This window comes from Ochlerotatus camptorhynchus, unplaced genomic scaffold (assembly GCF_037179485.1).
Source record: "Ochlerotatus camptorhynchus isolate MF236.1 unplaced genomic scaffold, CSIRO-AGI_Acam_v1.1 ptg000307l, whole genome shotgun sequence".
NCBI lineage: Eukaryota > Metazoa > Arthropoda > Insecta > Diptera > Culicidae > Ochlerotatus > Ochlerotatus camptorhynchus.
This window is the reverse complement of record NW_027040795.1, coordinates 2,251,024-2,271,835: the sequence shown is the minus strand read 5'-3', so window position 1 is coordinate 2,271,835 and position 20,812 is coordinate 2,251,024. Positions and strand designations below refer to the sequence as shown.

The 20,812-nt window shown below is 38.6% G+C and overlaps 1 protein-coding gene and 1 pseudogene across 5 annotated transcripts in view; one reads left to right on the top strand and one right to left on the bottom strand.

Annotated features, from left to right (window-relative positions):
• Shal (Potassium voltage-gated channel protein Shal) overlaps nt 1-20,812 on the bottom strand; it is a 635,870-nt gene that overhangs the window by 247,155 nt on the left and 367,903 nt on the right. The gene's annotated exons all lie outside the window — the stretch shown is intronic.
• LOC135707302 (protein FAM98A-like) lies at nt 5,295-6,234 on the top strand (annotated as a pseudogene).

The following is a 20,812-nucleotide window of genomic DNA, read 5'->3' as shown; positions in this document are numbered from 1 at the left end:
AAATTCCTGTGAAGAAAAAAACTGAGGTACATGAATGTTGCAAAAACAGTAATTTCAGACAAAGATAAACCATAATCCAGGAGAATAACTGGGGCCTTAGATAGGAGAAATGCAACTATGTGTCGGAAAGCTGGGGAAAATATAGTTTGGACTTGAATAATGGTTCGTAGAAATTATCTCTGTGTAGTTCCGCTCTGCCAGCGCTACTGGGAATCCTGCAACAAGGTACGAATCAGGTTGAACATCTCCTTTACCAAACTCCACATGTGAGGAGGGATGGTGATTCATTTTTCCTCAAAAGGTGTATTGATATAATGCCAGCAAAAAGCAGTGATATGAATCACAAAAGGCAATTTAACTCCATCGTCTAAAAGGCAGCATTCATTGATCTATGATGGATGCCGCATCCTTAGTATGAACACAAATCAACCATATAGGGGAATTTACGTATTCTCATCAATCTCAACAGAGTCCGCAAATGTATTAGCAATTTCTCAGCGTCACGCACACATATGACGTGTTTGTTTGGTTACATTTATCTGCTGCTTGATATTCTATCCATTCCAATCGACAGAATCGTCCAAAACGGTGTGAAAACGTTTTTACAACGCTCCAAACTTCTCAGGTGAGTGTGGCTACTGTCGACAGCTTAGTTTTTTTTTCTTCGGCAACCTTTCCATTTGAACTGCTTGTTAACCAGCTGTTCAATTATCTGCTACTCGAAATCAGCCGTAACAGGTTTGCTCAGTCGTAAACATGTAATCAGATGGAATTTTTTTAAGACAATAAGCTACTTGAGATGGCTTCGTTTACTTTTGCTATGTTTGATGATGATCTTTGTCACATCATCAGCGAAATTCAAAAGATTCTAAAGAATCAACTGCTTCAGTAATCTCATAAATCAAGTTCTCCCCTAAGCAAAGTTAACCAATTCATGAGCAGTAAATTGGATCACACAAAAAGGATGTGTACTTCCTTATTCATTCTGGCTAGTTCTATACACATAGTCATTTTGAAGTAATGCACGGTTTACTGGAAGCGAAAAAGCAGCCTCGCTTGCAATATTTCATGCTTCATACAGCTCGATCCGCCTGCAACAATTTATTTGCTTCCCTTCCAAGGAGCCATAACTCTTCAAGATTCATTGCCCGTTTCTGGCTATGAACCTAATCAGCGCAACCATCAACTGCAGCCGTATTACCACGTTGAGCCATTTGACGATGCCGTTTTGAGATAAACCAGGTTTATACTTCACGGCTGTTAAAAATAATTGTTCACACAATGTTTACAAACTTTTTCCCACACCTTTGCTGCGGGGAGGAAAAACCAGGCCCGTGTTTTCGTTGGGGTATGATTTTATTTATGAATAATAACATATTTGATGTTACACGCCTTGATTCACCACAAACCAGGCAAGTTTCCCACGATGGATGCTTCTCTCAGTTTGCAACGCTTTATGTAGGTTCAGTCCGCGTGTTGAAAATGAAGAAATTTACGACCTCAAGCGTTTTGCACGCCCGTCCAGCGCGGCGCGAAGGACCCACCGGAAACGCGACCACATGATGCATTTTCCCGCATACACACAGCTCCGACGACACAACGGCCATTATATGCTCGTTTTGCCGTGAATTAAGTCTCATGCTCTCCACCCCAGCTGAACTTTGACTAGCGCTCAGCCGTGGTACCGAAGGGCAGCTTGGAGTTGAGAGACATGGGTGCAGATTTCCCACAAGAAGCACAAGCAGTTACTCTTTGCATTATGCACTTGGGAACTGTTGTTTATAACATTTTCACAGCTCTAAATGCAAAACATAAGTGGATAAACAGTTCTGATCCGGTGGCAACATCATCCCATCTCTTCCCGGAATCCCTGATGCTTGACCCAAAGCCATTCAGCTCGAGGAAACGCCCGAAGCTGGAGGCCATAAATTATAACTAGATTATTTGACTTTACAGGCTTTGGCTTGCAGCAGTTCGAGCAGGCTTTCAGTTCATTTCCATTAAGTACACCGGTGTCTCTCCGTTGCGATAAATGAGCGGTCCAGGCCCTTTCCTGTCCGTACAAATCCCGGCCCCACGACGCACCGGAGGAGAAGAGCTCAACCGATTTAATCAACGTGTAATTGGATTAAGCTGGAAATCTACTTTGGAAATGGCCGGGATGCTCCGCTGTACTAACTGCTGATTGTTGTCCATTTGTAGGTTCATTAGTGTGTTCATATCCGGTACGAGCGAGGAAAACATCCGGATGATAAGAATAGATGATGACAAACGCGGCAACAGTTGCAGTGGGTCGATGTTCGTTCGTATATGGTGAGATGATTAAGTCGATCCATCGATTATTATCGCTGTCTGGTGGTGAAAGTAACAAATCAATGGCACAAAGATTGTGTAAATTTATCTGTTAGAATAATGCAATATGTGTCACGATATTGCTATATAGATGGCAGTGGGTGGCTTAGGATTTATGGAGAAAATCTTTCGAACCTTTATTGATATTCATGCAGTTGCTATAAGCCTGCTTTGTTCGATGCTTGCTTGGTTTTTTTTTTGCTCAAATTATGTAATTTTATCAGAAATTTGGCTATTGACAAATCACGTACATGACCGTCAGTGCACAGTGGGCCATAAATTATATCTAGCAACAATAAATTAGCATGAGCATGAGCATGACTGACCGTCCACGGTTGCTGCACTGTTGTTGCCAGATTAGCTGCAATTACACAGAGAACCAACAGATGCTGATTGGGACTAACATTCATCCTTAATGTGTAAAAACTGGAGATTTAATATTTAGTAATGCCAGCGTTGTCTGAAAGCAGGTCAAATAGGGAATGGGATGGAATTTATTGATGTGATACTCGAGAAGTCCTCTGCGCTTCTACGAGAAATCACTGGGATGTTGGATGTGGGGAAAGGTTTGCAGCAGGGATCGTTTTGGTTAACTAATGCTGATAATGACGTACCTTAAACACTTATGGATATGAAGTATAAATAGATAAAAAGGAAAGATCTTACAGAAGGAATCAAGTGAACCTGCAACAAGCTGCCCCGTAGTGTTTTCATATACTGTCCTCAAATCATCCTTCTTCTTGACGTAACAGTACCAACCGTAGACGGTCCACGGGGATCAACATGAACTGGTCCAGACTCTTTTAGAATTTATTTGAAATGGCTCTACTTCATTTGTGATTTTTCAATTTTCCTACGTTCGTTGATTAACTATTCTTGAAATTCGATTTTAGTTGTGATTCAGAAGCGAGAAATTGGTTCTTGAGCACAGCTGTGTACTGGTTGTTAGTAGATTGCGTGCTTTCCTTTGAAAACTTGTCCATCTGACACGGTAGCCAATTTGCCTTAGCTCGTTCCGCTCAGCGAACAAACGGGAATTCATTGTGTAACCTAAAATCAGTTCCCTTGTTCTTGATCTCCGCAACTCCAAATCCAAACCTCGTACACAATTTGGAACTCAGGTTCAATACACTATTTAAAGCACTTTTATGGAAAGCGTTAAGTTAGAGGAGGAAACATATACAGGAAAAATTAAAATGTAAATTTTCAACTGAAAATAATGAACCTGCTCTGAAGATTTATTAATTTCCTGACGTTTTCTGCACTTCCTTGAATTTATCGGAGCTTTTGTGAAGTTTCCGGAATTTTTCTCAAATTTTGTTTTTACTTCTCTGATGTTCTCTGGAATATCTGTAATTTTAGAAACTTCTTGATATTTCTTGCTATTTTCCTGCCTAACTCTTGAAATTTACCTGAAACTTTCTTAAATTTTTACAAATTCCCGCAATTTTTCTGATATTCATGGAACTTTTCAGAAGCGCCCCAAAGTGTGCGGTACTTTCCTTAAAATCTTTATTTGAATCTTGCAAGAATAAATTAATAACATACTGGGATTCCATACAATTAAGTTGATGTCTTCAGCAAAGTTCCTTGGCTTTGTTTGGACTTTATTATATGGAGGAAAAAAATAGTCAAACAATTTGATCGCTCACAAGTTTTTTATTTTGCGTCCTAGAAATTTACCATCTTCGACAAAGATTTAGTGAGCATCATGAAAAGTTGTAGCTCTATGAAAAATTGCTGACGACATTAAAATTCTAAATATTCAAATAACTGAGATATAGGGAGTTTTATAAAAGTTATGTGAAATTTACGATTACTGTACGATATATCGATAACAGGGTAGTTCAAAACATACATTTTGCTCTACTAGGGTCAATTGAATCAGGACTTGACCCAAGTGGTAGGTATCTCCGCACACCAATCTTGGGTCATCTTTTTGTCAGTGTGCCGCAATATGTCCAACCGGTGAACACTCGTGTTTATTTCAGTTACCGTGGGGACGTAATTTGTGATCAGCCCCGGTCCCTTTCAAATTGTATCATTATTTATGTACGTACCTTATATTTGAAATGACGTTTCACATTCATCTAGTGATGACCGATTTTCATTCGAATAATTGATTAATCGATTAACGAACCAAAAAGTAAAATATTTGTAGTCGGAAATATCGTGCCAATATAAGCATTAACATCTCCAGAGGATCATCACCGATCGTTTCAAACATGTGCTGCACTCTCATTGGTTGAAAAATGGCAGCACAGCGAACAAAAAATAATCGATTAGTTGTTAATCGAGTAATTAAAAAATGGGACATCTCTGATTTTGGTGTGCTTGTTTTGATAAAAATGAGCGCAAAATTTCATCTCTACCAAGGGGGCAGCAAAACCACAAAATTACCTTGCATACGGGGGGTATTCATTGGATGAAAGGGACCGTGAAAGAGGACACTAAAATATAAAGTGTTTCTTCCGACAGTGTCATCTTAGTATTCATCTTTGATATGTCGATTGTGCCGGTCAAAGAGCAAGCTGCGATTGTTTGCAAAACACCCATCCCGGCAACCCGGTATTTCTGACACCTTGAATGTTTTGGTTTGAAATCGCAAGGATAAATCGGATTGAGGATGACGCGGGAAGTGGCGAGTGTGCGCAATTTCGGTGTTTTGTGATCCATAGGGTAATAAAAGTCCTGTGTTTTAGTGTTTTATAATGGCAAACCAAAGGCAAAGGCAGACCAGAAACCTAGCCTTTCGGCCGGAAAGAGTTGGAACCGTTGGGGAAGGGTGATGAATAGACTTCTTTAGTTTGTTTTGTGGGAATTGCAGCATTATTTGAATTAAGGAGTGCGAGCACGGATCCTGTCCTATCACATTGACATTTTGGTGATATTTTCGGGTTTTTCACAATTAGGATACTAAAAATACTGCTGATTTTTTTAAACAATTATAGAAAAATTCTTCAAGGTAACTTAGCAAAACCGTACAAACGAGTGATACTTATTTCACCGGCAATCATATCTGCCACAACAGCAAGCTTTTCTAGGTGAGAATGGAGGAGCAACTTTTGGATGAGCTGAGAAACGTCGGCTACGACGGTCCCTTCCTGGATCTAAACTACGCCGCAACGGCTATGGCTGCCGGTGCGCAGAGTGGGGAGTTTCAAGACGTGGTGATCTGGCTTACCGATGAAATCCGAGTACTCGGAAAGCTAGATGAGAAAATCTCGAAAAGTGAGGACGCCAGTGCATTTGTGCTGGAGCTGTCAGGATTCTTGAAGGAACTGACTTGTCCTTATGCGAATCTCACCTCGGGTCACGTATCCGACAGGTTGCAAACATACGACTCGAAAGTAATCCTGCTGGAGTATCTAATGAACGAGCTGATGGCATTTAAAATGATTGAATTGTTCAAGCCAAAGGAGAAAACGAACGTTATTACGCTGTTCGAATTACCAACAGCTTCCGCACTGACGGATGGAGCAATGGAACAAACTGGACAAGCTACACAAAGATCTAGATGCGGAGTACGATCTGAGACGAAAGATGTTGCTCACTCGATTAGATGTAACGATTCAGAGTTTTAAGTGGTTCACCCGAGTGAAGAGCAAGGACGGGCAGATGAACGAACGCTATGCGGAGAAGCGAAAGGTACTGGATTCTTTGCAAACCGGTGGAAAAGATACGGATTTAGCTGCATTGCTGGGGGCTCGAGAAACCATGGCCATTATAGAGAAAACGAGCAGTGCCAGCGTTCGGAGGAACACCAAAAGCAAGATTCAGCGACACATTATCGGGCGGGTTCCAGATCGAGGTGGACGAGCTTATGAGCATAACCCTCCATCATGTTTACAAGCAACAGAAGATTTTACGCTATCTGCGTAAGAAATTTGGGGCATCGCGAGTGATAATTTTAATTTTAGTTAATTTATTTACGCGGTGATGATGTTGGTTCACTCTTAACTATTTTTGAAAAAGAAATGAGTGTTTTCCAACGAAAGTGTACCAAAAGTGCTTCTGAGCGTGTTTCGCAGTTGGGTGTGGTGAAATTCGTGCATTTCCGGTTGATTGTCGAAATCCGTATCACAAAATTGCCCACCGATTCCTTTTTTTTGCCGTTATACGACGACGGGTGTGCTTTCGCAAGAGTTACGTTTATTGGATCAGTTTCTTTGCACGGCTGTTTTTTTTTTATAACTAGCGTAAGTGTGTCTGCGATTTGTATTGAGTGTCGGATATTGTGAGTAAGCTGAAGGATATCTCGCTGGATATGCCCAAGTCTGGACGGGCGGTAGCTGGTGGCCGTGAACGGTTCCTGGGGAAAGCAATAGATGCGACCCTCCTCCCAGATAGCCATGGCAATACAGGAAGTATTACAACAAAGGTAATTGCCATTATATATTTTGCAAACAGTGACAGATAGCGGACATGAAGAACCATTGGAGGTGCGGGGCAAAGATGTTTATCCTAGACAAATGGTAAGTTACAAATTCGCTGTTGTCGTTGTCGTAGGCACCGTCGTAGTCATAGGCAGTACCGTTAGTATATTTAAAATTAACCATCAACCGCTGAACATATTAATTATCGCGTATTTCTGTTGTTCATTGCATGCCAAGTGAAATTCGAGAACGTAATTTCATTTGAATAGCTTGTTTAACCAGGTCTTAAACAATCGTCACGTCCGTCATAGCTTGTTATGATTGCCTGAACAATGCGTAAAGAGAAAATCGAAACATTGAACGTCGCGTGAAAGTGGATCTTAATGAAGGCCTAAGTACTCTTTCGTAGCTTTTAGTTTTAGGATTTCAAAGATCATCGGTTGCAGTGGCTTGCTTACTGAGCAGAAAAACGCGGTCCTAGGTCCTCTCATATTAAATTTTTTTGGTAAGATCACTTGTTTATCGTGTATTTTGTGAAACTTTTCGTTGTCGTCGCTGCCGGGTTATAAAAACTTGAGTAGCGCTATAATGTGCTATGAGGGGCTTGGTGGCCTTAAAGCAACCGGTTTTGCTTACTGAGCAGAACATCGTGAGCCTAATCTCAAGCCCATCCACATTCAAGATTCGTCAATCGTTTTATTTGTTAACATGACTACATGGTAATAACAGCAACTCGATGATTAAAAAGGAGCTCGTCTGCCTAGTGGCAAACGTTTTTGCTTACTGAGCAGAAGACCGTGGGTTCAATCCTAAGCTCCTTCGCGTTATATGATTGTTAGGACATCAATTCAGCTTATCGTTTACCAAAACAAACCCTGCTGCAAACCCAAACCTATTACCCAATATCCCAGTGATTCCTCGTGGAAGTGCAGAGGTGTTCTCGGCTTCCGTCAAAGCGAGTGTCACGTCAACACATTCCTACCCCTTCCTTTCTTGACCTGGGCGCGGCCGGCGCTGGTATTGCCTAGTTTTAGATCACCAGTATTTACACATTGAGGATGAACGGGGTATTAGGGAGCAAATTGAAAACGGAGAAACTGGTTGTACATATATGAAACACATATAGAAATTATTATCATTTTTTTTTTTATTTTAATTTAAAGCATAGATGGAATAAAATAGAGTGCATTAATGGAAAAGTGGGATTTAAAAATTGTCATTAAAAAAAAAAAAAAAAATGACAAACAAAAATTTTGATGCGATATGTATAGCTTAAAAGGGATGGCAGCACAGTAAAACAGAAAATACTTAGAAGCGAAACGTTTTTAATTTTATGTTCAACGCGCGAACTGGGTAAGAATGACAAATCACATAAATGGTCCACGTGTTTGGATTCATAATTACATACTACATAAAACACTATTTTACAATACAAATACGAGGGAAATAATCATAGCCATTAAAAGTTAACTGCGCACTAGGAGCAATCGACTACATTCAACCAGAGGATTGATCCCCGTAGGACGGGTCTATGATCGCAGCTACTACACCAAGCGCGACATAGCTGCTAGCAAGGGATTCAGTTGGACTGATTTGGTGAGATTGTTCCTTTTTTCTACTTTTGTCAATTTAAACTTAATTTCTATGAATGCGTATCGTTTGGAATCATTTGATTCGGATGAGACTCTTAACTTTTATTTTTTTCACATTGTGTTTCAATCGGTATTCTTAAGAACTTCACAAAATAAGGTCCCAATATTTAAATTGAGCAGCTCGACTAGCCTGGTGGCTGCCGCTTTTGCTTACTGAGTAGAAGACCGTGGGGGATCCACATTGTAAAGATTCCCTATTGTCAGCTTTTCTACAGGCTGGAGTTGTTGTTTGAACCATTTAGTTTATCAATTTAATTTATCTGTATAACAATTATTCACAAGCATTCTTCCAGGTTAATTCAAGAATAAATTGATGATGATAAATCTTTCTAATATTCACATTAAAGTGTGAGTACCCGCTCTTATATTCACATTACAGTGTGAGAAACCCGATCTTGTCAACCTCTCCGCGCATCAGACTGTTATTTTTCAATAATTCCACATAATTGTAATTTCATACCTTCCTCCTTCAAGATGAATGTTTAAGGTACATAAACTTTGCTAGCTGACAAAATGGGGTTATTGCTGTATAATTATTCTCTTTTTGCAGCCTTCATTCAGACTGGATCTATTGATTTAAATTATTTGAGTTTTCTTCCAGCTCTTTGATGACGGAACATCATTAGATTTATACTGTAATGATTCACTCTTACAGCTTTCACCCTGGTTTTGTCTGTTGATTTGATTTGTTTGAATTGGTTTTCAGCTCTTTGGTGTTGGCAGTCGCGGGCGATCAATTTTGCTCATGCTCATGCTCTAAGTTTATTTTCAGCATTTCAATGATGGAACGTCTTCAGATTTATATTATAATGGGGCTTATTACGGGTGTCACATCACGGTGAAAAGTTGTCACTTGTCGTCACGGTGAAGTGATTCCCTTTTGATTTGTACGGTAATCACGGCTCTTATTCTGAGTATCACTTGCTTATCACCGTGTAGTAACACCCGTAATAAGGCCCAATGATACACCATTTGGTTTTGGCTTCGGGCAAATCCAAGTATAATGCATGATAACACTGATTCATTTAAAACCATGGTCGCATCACTTATCAAGGTGAATCCTGATCCAACGAACCCAACTTACTATCAAAATCTCCTTTCCTGTGTCTTTTGTTGGGGTGCAGAGATAAACACGGCCCACAAACAACAAAGGTCACTTTAATATTCCTTCCCTACTCCCACCTGATTGCAAGGACGTGGCCGGCGCCGTTATTGATCTACAAAATATAGAGTCACTGAAACTTGTACAATGAGAATGGACGGTCAGTCCCAGCCCCATTCAATTGATTCATTGTACAATTTCACTGATTCTTATCAATCGCGGAGTAGCAACCATTGATATGTGCAGTCAATCTAAGCTAAGCTAAGCTATATTTTATTTATTTCATGTAATTATTGCAAATAATAGTTATTCAATAATAGAATCCATATATTCGTACTTTGACGCGAAGCGCTGTGGATTATAAGATGCTCGATGACCCTCGAGGGATCGATTTTGCTTACTGAGCAGAAAATCATGGATTTAAACCCAAGCTCTTCCACAGCACAATAAATCGCCACCATCATTTGTATATTTGATACTGAACATTAACCTCGGAAACTATTTGCATATCAAGCGAAAACGTAGTCCTGTATTGTCGCGAAGCGTTATGGTTCTGAGATGCTCGATGACCCTGGAGGGATCGTTTTTGCTTACTGAGCAGAAAATCATGGGTTTCATCCCAAGCCCTCCGACATGACTCTTAAAATTCATTATCACTAAACAAAATTAATATGTTCTTTCGATAGCCGGCTATCGAGAGTTTAAATAAACAACAAATAAACAATACATACTTTTGGTTGCATCGCCAACTTGAGGTGAATCCTAACCGAATACCCTACCCAACCCTCCAACTCCGTAGCACTTATGAGGGTGTTGCTAAGTCGGTGGTCTCTCGTTAAGTAAGTACTACATCAACATTTCCTTCCCTATCCCTAGTTATGGTAAAGATGGGCGTGGCCGGGAATAGCGACAGTCATGCTTCTGTTACTCTTGTTTAGATTGGAACCAATGTTTACTCCCCAGCATTATTCCTGAAAGTAGTCTAACTGAGAATTTCAGAAGAGACGTGAGTGTCGTTAGTATCCAATCTACGAAGTATATCATAACAACGCTAACGCTAACGCTAACGCTAAGTATTTACACATTGAGGATGATTGCTAGTCCCAAGCATCGTCTATTGGTTCTCTGTGTAATTACAGCTGGTCTGGCAATAACAGAGTAGAAACCGTGGGCGGTCAATCATGCTCATGCTCATGCTCATGCTCAATTGCAGCATTATTTGAATTAAGGGTACTATACTGAGGTCTGATCAACTGCCTCTTTCTCTTGAGCCCACTCTGGAACCTACATTTCGTATTTATGTCTTTAAGTGAACTGCTGGTCTGAGTTCCTCTGGTAAATTCAATTAGAAGATGTTCCTGAACATACAATCAAACAGCACGTAATGTTCTGAACAACTTCAATGACAGTTGTCCAGCAGTGGTCCCATTTTATTTACAACAATCTAATGCCTACGAGATTGTGCCGATGGATGTTCCCAAGCTGTGCCGAAGATAATTTCGACACAATGTGCTGAGTGACTTACCGCTTGACCTGACCATTCTCACAAAATTTGAGTTTATTTGGATGCGAACTCATACCAAACTGGCAATTTGAAGAATATGGGAATTACTATAGGAAAAGTGAATGATATGATCTCAACGTCCTAGTATTTCGCCATAATAGTTTACTATCTCGTCTTAGGTGAAATTTTATCAGTTACAACTCTGGTCAAGACCACTTTTTGATTGGACTTCAATGTCATTAGTTATTAATTGATTTCAAAGCCGTTAACTTTCTGATATTGGTTAAACGAATGGTTTTGTGGTTTTGTTGCGAAAATCGAACGGGTACTGTAATTTATTTATTATCGTCTCAGTGTGGATTTATCTAAATCTTCATTGAGTTCATTCATAGTTCAAAAAGAGTTGTTCAATGAGTAGAATCTTGAAAAATTACTAAAGTTTGCTTTCTAAAGAATTTGCCTTATTTTAAATCACGAAATCCTATAATTTTGGGTTTTTAAGTGGTTTATATCTTTTTTTCAATTCATAAAATACAAAACATTGAGTTGCAGTATTAAGGAGAGACAAATCTGCTTCCAATGGTATATTTCCTGGGTTTACTTAAATGACTTGTTTACCGATTTGACATACACATATAGTTAATTAGATTACCTCTCACCCCAGCAGGCCTGGGTTCAATCCCAGTCGGCGCCGCCGGGATGTTCTGAGGCATAACATCTCTGATCACGCCTTCCTTCGGATGGGAAGTAAAGCCGTTGGTCCCCGGTTCATGAGTTGATGGGTCGATAGGTACACACTTAGAAATACCTAATCTTACACGTGACGGAATCCATCTTTGACATAAAGCATGAGACGTAAACAAACATGTCATGTAATATTAAGTGCTCTGAGACTGAAAAGTTCGAAAGTACGTTTGATTGACCTGAATTTTGCGTCTGTCATGACTCAATTTTATGTCAAAATTGACGCTCGTACATGTCAGTCTCAGAGCACCTAAATTTACATGAATTTTTCTAAGTGTGTAGGGTCCAGGTGTGGGAGCTGTCTTCCTGGCACGTCGGTAGCATTGGTGCTCAGCACGGAAAACAAGATCGACGGAAAAAACAAACCAAAGGAAAAAAAAAATATAGTTAATTAAATATTGTATGTCACCATGTGACTTGGTTAATTAAACAAAAAGAAAGGGAAATTAATATCCCTTCCAGAACATCTGAACATCAAAAGTCCATTCAAAAGATTCCAATCCCATTCGAAGATAATACAATCATATTTTATTTAGTGAAAAATACGTTTAGGGGTTTGATGCTCACAAATGTAATTCAGGCTGCTCAAAAGTAAGGAACGATTATTTATCAGAATTAATCAATATAAAAAAATATAAAATATATTATCATTATTTAAAAAATCTGTATTTTTTTTTCAAAAATCTGCTATGTGTTTATACAGATATCTGCACCAAAATTAAAAAAAAAAATCTGTATGGTCACAGATAAATCTGTATATGTGGCATCACTGCTCCTCAACGAAGTCAACGATTGCCTTCCATATTTCCTTGGACGCCAATCGCATTTCGATGTCTTTCCAGTTTCACCCGGTCCAATGGCATAGTCTTCAGATCGGCTTCCATCTGAGCGGTTGGTAGATACCGCAAATCAATAATCCCTTGTAGACATAGTTCGACATTGCATCAAAACCAAATCGGAATTATTTTTTCGCTATTTTTTCCAGTGCAATAAATGACTTTCATTTTGAGTACTCAACATTTTTAATCCATTTCAATGGTTCCGAGATGCATCTGTTTTTTGCGTCCAGTTATTAAATGACTCAAGCCTTATGGATGGACTGCAATAGTCATATTCGTTTTGTCACACTGGGAGTGTTAAAAGTTGGTTCGATTTGACAGCTAGAAATGGTTTGATTTTGGGGTTCGGCTTCACATCACCCAATCAATTTTATGAATCAATTTGCATTTCAATTTTATATTTTTTGCTATCTATTACGAGCTGGAGAGAATAACTAATGAATTCCTAGTTCTGAGCTGATACCGAAATTTGAAGTTGACTAGTATGTCATAAAATATCCAAGACCAAACAATTACATGCAATATACTTCGTAAATAACAAAAAATTGATATTTGGATACCAAAAACTACCTGCGTGGTATTGTTTTGGTATTGCATTTGAATAATTTGGTACTGGAATGGTATTGTGACAACTTTTTTTTTTGGTTTCATTTTGTCATGTCAGACTCATCCATGCCAATTTAAGGTATCGAAATATTCGTTCCTGCTGGGGTAGTTGTAGTATGCCAGAATAATGGTGTTAATACCTTTTGCTTGAAAATTTAAATTCGCTCAAAAAAGGCGTAAAACAATAAATCTTCCTTAAGATGTTGACTCCTTTGCACCTAGAGCTGCAGTAGTGTTCCTATAAATATAGGTTTCATTATTATAGGATCCAAAGTTAGCAACTACTACAACTACTGGAACAATGTTTCTATTAATGGAGGTCGACTTTACGAAAAACGCATACAATTTAATTACAATGTAATATTTTCCTAGCAAAATAGAGCTTGAAAGCTTCACATTTACGAAACATAAATATAAAAGCTGTGTGCATATGGTTTGTTTTTTTTTTTTTAAATAAATAAATTGTCTTAGTACCTCCACTACTGGCTCACCCACCCTATGCAAAGTAAAATTCCGTTAATTTGCTTCTTTCCCCCATAAGTGCAGTTGCTGTGCTATCTCGGTACAAATTATCCTCCGCAAAACGACTCGATCGTGGATAAGAAATGCACTCATAAAAATAAGCGACCCTGACATTCGAAGCATTAACCCCCTTCCCACAAATAGCACTATGGTTGAAGATATAGTAGTCCGTAAAAATGCAGCTCATAAACAACGACACTTGCATTACGGGAGTTGCACCATCGCCGTATGTACTGGTCAACAGTCTCCAATAAATTTTCCTTAAAAATAAACGAAATCGATTTAGCTGAAAGAAATTTATCGGCACTGCATCACCATAAAATCCCTCGCTGGTGGTATTCCGCATGGTGGTTGTTTTTTTTTTTATATTATTATTGTACGTGGAAGAGTTTTTACTGTTTTCATCTGTAGTGATCAAGTTCTTTGGAAAATGTTTAGACAGGACAGTTCTAATCAAATCCGAATAAAGGACCCAGTGTACGGCGGCCATAAAATACAGAGGGGAACCCGATTGAGTCAAATTGGAGAAAAAAGGGCTGTAAAATCGGAATGAAATGCGCCATAAAAGCCCCATCCTGGGAGAGCACATATAAGCCTCAGGGGAGTTTTCTGCCGCTTCCTCACCACACAACAATGAACGTTATCTAAATAAGCTCGTGATGATCATGGTTGGAAAACGCTTGAAAATGGAAATATTTACCTTGTTTTACCTTTGCGCGACCTCGCAACGAGTTTTTTTTTGCTTCCTCGGCACTGATCCGTTTTTATATTATTTAACTTACGGTTTGCGGGTAGCACTTATTTTTGTTAGCCAGGATATCTGCTGACTCGGGGATAAAGTAATCGAATTTATCCTCATCGAACAGTCGGAAAACAACAGGATATTGCGTGAAAGTTGGCGTATTTTCGTCGACGGTTTTCCCCCGGGGGCCCAAGTTTGTTTTATTGTGTGCGCAGTAAAAGTTTGCAGGCAAACCGGAAATCGCTTTTTGCTTGCGGAATTTGAATCGAGTTGGTAATTATTGAGATTCAATAGAGTGTACGTTGGGTAAAGAAATTAGCTGCGTTCAATCAAGGTTATACCTATTGAGACCTGAGTTCCACTGAGCAAAAAAAAAACACTTTCTAACTCCTCTCCCCAAATATGTTTACAGTAATCCCTCCATTCATGCGATGAGCGGCACGTTTCTCGTCGGTCCCTTAAAGAATTGAGCTGATTTTCTGTATATAACTAGTTTATGGTTGACACTAATGATGATGATGATGGTCCCACCTCTTACCCCTACAATGGTTTGAGCAGAACGATTTATCTTTAAGATTATTAAATGACATTTTAACTAGGTTGGCAAACAAAATCGAACTGGTTACAGTTACAGATATAAATTCCCTCTAGAGTTTACAGTTGCTTGACAGAGATATAAATATGGAAAGCTTGGGAGCTCTCATGCACTTATTAAGCCATTCCGTACCCTATGTATGCAAATAAATCCATGAAAGTAATTTATTTCGATCCTAGGTCCAAAGGTTGGAAGATAAGTGCCAAAAGTGGCTCACTTACCCTAATAATTATGAATTTTAAAACAAAGCGAAAGATCTCCTGATCAAGAAAATTTTGCATGCGATCAGTTTGTTGGTTTTCAAATCAAATCGATTTCGGCTGGGATTGCTGAGACTTACTGGGGTGAGAAAGCAGTCACGCTTACCACTCAACCAGTCACGCTTACCACTCAACCATCTTCTAATGATGTTATTAGGTTTTATTTGTAGAGCAAACATATCCTTTTAGATTGTGATACTAAGTGTTTGAGTAGTCACATGTGGACAAAATGTTCTGATATTTTTCGATAAGCTAATATTGGGATAAGATATCGGGTAATCACAGCATTTTCCGGACATTTTAACATAACTACAGAACATGTGAGCGTTATATTGATGATGCCAATCTATAAAACTATAACAAATAGTTTGTTTAAGTTTGAGGGGAATATTGGTTAAAACTGGTGTTTTAAAGAGGTCATTAACATTGAATTTTTTTGATAATTTTACAATAGTTCAGTACATGTCTAGTCTAGTCTAGTCTAGTCTACACTTTACAATAGTTCAGTACATGTAGATTAAAAACTTATAATGCCAATTTGACGCCAAAAATTAAATCAGCATCCCAAAATTTGCCTTATATGTGATATGCCAGATTAAGAAGCAATTTAGGTTTGGTTTGGCTTTTATATGGAGGTCCGCCACTTTGGAACATAGAGAACGAAAAGGAGAAGATTCACAGCTTTTGGGCAATAAGTTTGGGTTTGAAACTGGAACTGATCTAAATATTCGGCTCTGCATGGGTAAAGTAAAATTAGCTCAGCTTGCCTACTTGCATTCTTCAGAAAATGCAGCTTGCTCACGGTTAATTTTTTTATCTGCAAAAGTACAGTGATTTACATGTGTTTAATTCTGTTAAGTGCATTGAAAAACGATTTGATGGATAAAGTTTGTGTTCTCATCAGTATATATCAGTATAAAGCTTCATGTTAGCATTTCCAACCAACGCTGAAAAATCGCTAACTTCACGTATGAAGTAACATAAAAACACTTTGAAAGTATATATGAGCTATACTATATATGAGCAAAATGCAGAGCTTATAGACCAATTTTCTCTCAACTGTTGAAAAAAGTTACCTTCCGGTTGGTTTTAGTATAGTTTCCCATTTGTAAGAGAATTTCAGCAGTAGGCTTGTTCATCTCTGGCTGTTGCCTACTGATTAAGGGGGGAGTACACTTTGATTTTTCAAAAAAAATGTATTTTTTTTTGGCTTAAAATGTTCCTTGGGATGTATATTTTAATTTAGAAAAGACTCCAAGTCCACCAGAATATTCCTTACCGCTTTACGAAGCGATTTTCTAAAACATGTACCGGTGCGCTGAGGGAGCAATTTTATCCTTAAACGCGTTTATCTCGAAACGGGGTTTTTCAAACTGGCGTGGGAAGTAACTCTACACACTACGAAAATGTCATGTAAATTTAGGTTCCCTGAGACCGACACATGTAAGCGGCACTTTTGACATAAGAATCAGTTGAAAGAAACGTGAAAATCAATTCAATGAAACGTTCTCTTCGTCGATTTGCTTATGTTTCGGTTTGAGAACATTTAATTTTACATGAAATGTTTGTTTACGTTCCATGATTTACGTCCAATATGGATTGCGTCTCGTGTAAAATTAGTTATTTCTAAGTGTGTAACCAGTTATCATTAAATTTGGATATCGCCTAGATTTTCTTGTTCAGAATTAAATTCTGCTTAGAAATACGTATCCACATTTTCGATTTTGTCAAAAATGGATTTTTAATCCACGATTTTGTAAGCACTTTTAGGGTGAAAAAATTGACTTTTTTTTCCTAAGGCCACAACTTTTGAAAAAATTAATTTAAAAAAAATCGGAATACGTATTTCTGAGCCAAATTTCATTACTAATCAGGATTTTTGTTCGATTTATGTTCCAGGATCACATGCAAAGGAGTATTTTCCCACGCCGTTTTCCGACTTCCGCGCGAGGACGCCCGCGCGACCTGGTGCACCGGCCACGGGGAGACGCCAATCGAGTTAAAAAAAAATACAAATTGTAGTTCGAAGGATGACTAATAAATGGGTTATAACATGTTTGCCCTCCCTGAGTGTTTTATTGCTTAAAAAATTAACGAAAATGCCTTACTTTTTGGACGTTCAAAGTGTACAAGCTATTCCCTACCCTATATACGCTAATAAACCCATGAAATTAATTTAAACTCTAGGTCCAAAGACTGGAGCACTAGTGCCAAAAGTGGCTCACTTACCCTAATAACTAATTAATTATGAATTTTAAAACTAAGAGAAAGATGTCCTGATCAAGCAAATTTAGCATGCGATCAGTTTGTTGGTTTTCGAATCATATCGACCTCGGATGGGATTGAAACCAGACCCATTGGAGTGAGAAAGCAGCCACGTTTACCACTCAACCCCCGGTTCCGTCAGCATAGAAAGCTGTATTTGCTGAGCTGAGTGCCGGCATAGCTTCCAGCTGGATCGTATTATGTCAGGAAGAAGGCAAGAAGATAGCAAATAATGCTTGTACTCATTTACATCGTAAAACTCCTGCCTAGCTCATCCCAGTACAGTTCCATTAAATCTCTCTTAATTACATTCCATTAATCTTCACCATACTCCAAAATAATGTGTGCCAAACCCATCCCCCACAGCACAAATTGGTTCATAGAACCTCGGAGGGTAAACAATCACACACATACACATCCACAACCATTCACCGACCACCGTGATACCAACAGCGGAGAGCATTACTATTCGTCGATATGACATGGTTCAAAAAACAAATAAACAACTGAACATCATTTATCAATCCCGGGGACCTCACGTTCCCCCGTTTGTGCCCGCCCAGTGGCCGCCAATTGAATCCTAAAACATTTGATTTACAAGCACCATAATTTACCGTCTTTCAACCGCACAGCTGCTACATAGACGGCTAGTGTTTAGCTGATTCAGTTCTTTGGTTCGCGCCGTCGTCGTCGTCATCGTCGTGTGATTTCCACGCAGAGCTGCTGGAAAACAGTTGGGTGGACGGACATCGACACGGACCATCATCCCGCGCTTCGCCACGCACAAGCTGAGGCAGTGTGGCAATGACACGAGATGGCAAGAAAGCAGAAAAAACCGACAGAAATTATCAAAAACGAATTAATCATCAGTTATCGGGTGTCACTCGCTTACAAACGAACGGCTGCTTCATGATTCTATTGGTTCCTGGCGAGCGTCCGACACCAGCAAACGGATGAAGAAACGGAATCAGGAAACTATTATGTCGATGGCAAATGGTTCCACCAGCAGCGTGGCACGTTCCCGGGTATGGTAAGTTTGGTTAAATTGTTAGCTGTAGGTGGTGAATGTTATCGAGCAACCTAGCAAAAGGATCAGATGCGCGGTTGCTAAATACACACGGCCAGTGTTCGCTGGTTGGCGTTCGATTATGTCAAGAACATCGGTTCGCGCCTCGCACCTCGCTTTTTCGCATGGTTGATTGCTTGCAGGGAGCTCGTGGTGGTCTAGCATGTTTATTCGGGCGCCACTATGGGGATTCAGGTGGCCAATAAGAAGAAGAATGACTAGCTTCTATTTCGTGTTAGTCCACCAGTAGCAGACTATTCAGCAGAGAAATTCCCAGAAAATCACTTCTCTGAAGCAGTTCTCAAACATTTTTTTTTTCGATTGCTAGTCACTTTGAAAAATATTGTAAATTCGTGAACCACAGATGTGTAAGGCCAAATTTAATTTAAAATTTACAAAATGGCTTAGAAAAGCCAAAAAAAAAATACATTCAAACTGTGCCACAATGCACTGACCCACTGAATGCAGATTTAGGTGGAAGGTTATGTTTTGAGCCTAAAATTGAAACTAAAAGTCTCTTTTACAGAGTTGTTCCGTAGGCCCACATTTTTATGACAATGAACTCAAGGGTGGTTCTTGTTATCATTGAAATCAAAAATATAACTTTTTTGTTTGTAGAAATTAAGCGTCATCGATACGAATGAGCAGTACCAAATGATAAAGTAGTATTTCAACTAAATAGAACCGTACTTCAAATAAATTAAATTGCATAAGAAAACTGATTCCGGCAAATTTTTAACACAAAACTTACCTTGCAAATGTAAAACAAAGCATCAGTAGACATAACCAGAACATATGGCGGAGATTAATAAAGCCAAAAAGCAAGAGGAAAAAGGCCTAACATATGATTTCAAATCAAAGGTTGCAGAACACATCTTCACAGAGGACCACCAATTATCGACGGAGGACATCACGATTTTACGAACCGTATCTAAACCATGGAAACTGGATGTTGCAGAGAGCCTCGAGATCCACAAACAACGGAATTCAACTTTACTCAACAGGGATTAATGAAACGGACATACATGGCTTTTCAAGTTACTACCTAGGACACATCAACGAGTAAGCAGTGGAGTACCTGCTCATACAGGAAATAAAATTTAAGTTTACCTATCTTTTAAGTGAAAATGTACCTATGATAATATATATTCGGTAAAATGCGATGTTTTTCTTCAGTCGAGTACTAGTACAAGACACTGAAAAGGTCTGCACATTGTAGGCGAAATACGCGTATCTGTCAAGGATAAGCAAATAAGGTAGTGGAATTAAAAGGAAATTACTAATCTTTCTCTCTCTACAGGTATTCCACTAAGAAGTCCACATTCATCAGAAAACAGAAAATAAATAGATATAAATTCGAATGATGTTGAAACTTATGTAGACGCACATAATCAATTCGATTTAGATTTGATAATTCAAAACCTTTTCAAAGCTTCTGAGTTTGAGAAAGAAGAGACGATCGCTGATGTAGAATTGCTGGGGGATCTACAGTGGTGAGCTACCGCATACAATATAAGGGAAAGTGCAGTTAAAGAGCTCCTAAAAATTTTAAATGAGTGACTTTCCGATACACTTGTTTTGATTTTTTTACGTAATATAATCTATACAACCAACATAAAACTGGAGGCTCTCAAGACAGACTAGAAAATGCTAAGATGTTACGGCTAGTTTTATTTTATGCTTTAAAAGTTCATCCTAGGAGAGTGTGTCCTATTGAGGCATTTGAAAGGAGCAACAAGTTATAAAGTAAAAAAACTGATACCGTAGGAGAAAATTTTACGTATTATGACAAAATATTCCCTAAATAGATGAGAAAAACCACAGTCATATAACTATTTACAATGAAACAATATGTGTCTGGTCATTGTTCAACGGCAAAAACATGTTTTTCTTAAATGGAATATCTTTTAATGATGTTTAAAAAGTACGGAGCTTATGAAAATTAAATGAAAATATTCCTATATTTATTATTTATGAGGCACAATGAATTTAAGCTACTATTTTGTATAATATTCACCATAAATATTAAACGGCATGATCTCAAACGAATTCAAGTTGATGAAAAATGATAATTATATCGTCTTATTTTCAATGCTAGTATATTTTTTTAAACGCGTTGACATTTATTATGATTTCAAAATTCAAACATCAAAAGAATAAAACCACAATAAACTTTAATCAATACAA